This window comes from Condylura cristata, unplaced genomic scaffold (genome assembly GCF_000260355.1).
Source record: "Condylura cristata isolate star-nosed mole 26May11 unplaced genomic scaffold, ConCri1.0 scaffold00006, whole genome shotgun sequence".
In the NCBI taxonomy this organism is placed as follows: Eukaryota; Metazoa; Chordata; class Mammalia; order Eulipotyphla; family Talpidae; genus Condylura; species Condylura cristata.
Genome location: NW_004567107.1, coordinates 2450872 through 2454285, shown reverse-complemented (window position 1 = coordinate 2454285; position 3414 = coordinate 2450872).

Here is a 3414-nt window from a genome sequence, read left to right as displayed (position 1 = left end):
CGCGGCTGCCGCCTGCCGGGAGCCGCCCTGGGTCTGGCCGGGCGAGCTCCCGTCTCCTCAGGGCGGCTGGCAGGTGCCCGGCAGCCGCCCCGCCCGCCCGTTAGCCTCCTTCCATGTTGAGGGCTGTGTGGGGTTTGCGTGGCAGGGCGGCCTGGGCCCCGCGTCTGCCATCTCCCCTGGCGCGTTTGGAAAGGCCCACGCGCCACTGAAACGGCTGGAGTTGGCTTCGGAGTAGTGTGAATAAAGGCCAGCCCAGGGCCGCCGGGCGCCTGAGGCAGGCAGCCTGTGCCCAGGACGTGCCTTTCAGTTTTCTGAGATCTTTAATAAAGTTGGATCGTTTTTCTCACGTTCTCCTCTGCCCTTGCTATGACTAACGTGTCACGCGTTACGTTCAAATTGACGAGTTCTTGATCTGTAGTGAAGAGCTTTTTTGTTCTTTGATTTATGTATTTATGCAGACAGAACTGGGGCACAGGCCAGAGGTATGGGGGGGCGAGAGGATCCACCAGAGACAGACTGGGGAGCAGAACAGGCGGGTCCACGGAAACACTCCGCTGAGGGGAGCAGCGGGACACAGGAGGGGCCTGCTGGGCCCTGGGGTCCCTCCTGGGCCGGGGGTGGACTCAGGCTGCGGGGGCTGCAACAGCCCCTGTGCCACCCGGGAGGCTCTGAGGAGCCACCAGAGGCCTTCGTGACCGGCCACGCAGGCGCTCGTCTACTCGGGGCACTGGTCACGCTGTTCCCGCGCTGCCCGGCGGCGAGGCCACGTTCTGAGAGCTCCCAGCCTGCCCGAGCCGCACCTGGCGCAGGTCCAGTGTGCCAGGCCGGCGTCCCCCCACTTGGGGCTGTGCCGTCTTCACACCTGGAGCCTCAGTGCCGGGGAAGGCAGGGAGGCGGCACCCCACTGCGCCCCAGCACAGTGGCACCTCTGCCGGTCCCGTCTCAGGGTCCCACGGGTCCCCGGGCCGGGCTGGGGCCGAGTGGGGGCGAGTCCACGCACCCCTGGGTGTCCCCACCCCTGCGCTGCGCGGGCTCCGTCGGACCGGCCTGTCCTGGCGCCTGTCCTGGGCGTGCGCTCCAGGGCGGCGGGGCTGCACCTCCCTTCCTGTCCTCGGGACTGAGGCTACCTGGTCATTTGCACCAATTACCCGCGAGGCCTGCCCGGGACAGTTTGTGAGTGGACTTCAGACCACATTTAATTTCTTCAGAGCTGGGGCCTCTTCTATGCGCTGCCCGGCTGTCTCCCGCCCCCGTGTGACTGGCTAGTTCAGTGCTCCGTGGCGCCCGTGGATGGCAGAGTGAGCGGCGGCAGCTCTCTGTCTCTATCACTCTCGTGGGCCTCAAGGGATGGGAGCCAGTGTCCCCACTCCAGCTGGGGAGGCCAGCAGGGCCACTCGCGACGGTCAGCCGGCTTAAGGAATCGAGGCTGAGGGTGGGACCAGCGTGGCTCGGGGAGATGGGGTGAAGCTTCTGGGCTGCAGGCCCAGCTAGCAAGACCCAGGCCCTGGGAGGGGCTCCTTGGGTGTCTGAGCCCCACCCCCCGGGCCAGACTGTTGTCCCTTATGCCACCAAGGGCCCCTGGCTCTGGCTGTGTGGGCCTGGCTGCAGCTCAGGGCTGAGGCCTGGGCCGGACAGGTCGTGTCCTCGGGCCTGGGAGCGCGGGGCAATGGCTGTCGGCCGTCAGCTGGGGGTGAGGGGGGACTCAGGGCATCAAGATGCCAACAGCAGGTAACACAGAAACGGGCATAGCGGGTCCTTCCTGAGCCACACGTTCCCGGGGACTCAGCGATGCCTCCTGCAGCACCGGGGTGCTGGGTGGGCCGCCACCTCCCGCCTGCTGCCCTCCGGCCCACCAGGATCCGCAGGGCCCTGGGGGGTAGGCCGAGGGGCGGGGCAGGAAGCGTGGGCTGACTCACTGGGGGTGTGTCCCGGCCACGGCAGGCGAAGGCAGGCTGAACCCCGTGGACAGCTGCTGCCCCTGGGAAGCCGCTGACACCCCACGGGGGCCTGTGCTGAGGAGCTGGGGCCAGCCACCTTGCCCCGCCCGAGAGGAGGTGCGGGAGAGGCCGCGTGTGCAGGACACCGGGCGCACGAGGCCTCTGGGCCACGCGTTCAAGTTTATTTTTATTGTCATATAAAAGTTACAGGTTTGAAATGTCTGTGGGGAGACCCCAGGTCAGCCGGGTTAGTCAGGGCTGCGTATTTCGACATCACGTTGGGGAGCGGGCAGGGAGGGGAGCATCTTGGAATCGGGGCGCAGTGCAGACGTGGCTCGGGCAGGAGGGTCCCCCGCAGGGACCCAGCCGTCCAGGTGGGCAGCAGCCGGGTCTGCCCGAGGGCGGCAGGGAAGCCTGTCAGCCAATAAGTTAACACACACATTGCACGCACAGGCCCGCCCTGGGCTGCGGGCGTGCTGGGCCCTGAGACTGAAAGGCAGCGTGACCTCGGCCTGGTGGGGGCGGGCGCACCCCCGACAGCAGCATTCAGCACAGCTGGGCGGGGTTGAAATGGGAGGACTTCAAAAGCGGAACAAACTAGAACTGAACCCACACGCAATACTGTTAATAAACGAACTACGCGCACACGTTAAATAATAAAGTGACACGTTCCAGCTGGCAGAGGGCGGCAAGTGGCATCCAAGCCTGTCCACCCCTCTGTACAGGACAAAACAGAAAAAAAGCTGATTTTTCCTTGATACGATCCCAAACCCTAGATGTCCCCCAAGGACCCGGGGCGGTTTTTCTTAAAAAAACAAAAACAAAAACAAAAACAAAACCAGAAGGGCGGCCTGGCTCCCCGGTGAACGGGCACCGCCCACGCGCCTCCGTCAGGCCCGCGCGGGGCGGTCGGGCTCGAGCCCACCGGTCGGTCGCCACCTCAGCAGCGGCGCGGTCTTGGGGCTGAGGAAGCGGAGGGGCGGAGGCGCTTAGGGAGCAGCCGCCCGCCCCGCACGGTGGGGAGCACGTAAGGCACCTGGCAAGCTGCAGGCGGCGGGGAGGGGACAGGGAGCCCGCTGGCCACGGGAGGGCTGCTGCCCGCGGAGACCGCTCCTGGCGTCTGACCTCGCGGTTGACGCAGGGCAGGGAGCCCCGCCTGTGCGCGGCAGGTGCAGGCATGAGGCCCGGCCAAGCCCTGGCCAGCGCGAGCCACGCCGTCCTCCACTGCTGAGCAGGCGCGGAGGGGCTCCCCGCTGCCCTGCTGGCCGCCCACCGGCCCGGCCACGTGGACGCCGGCCGCCCTTGTCACTTCAGCAGACTCAGGAGCTTGGGGAGGGGTGCGGCCCCCGGCTCCAGGTGGGGGAGGGGAGACAGTGACGCCCAGACCGGGCGGACCCCCAGCAGCTCTCAGCCCGCCGGCCGACTGGCTGCGCGGCCCGTCCAGCTGAGGCGGGAGGCGGGCAGGGGCCCTCGGCCG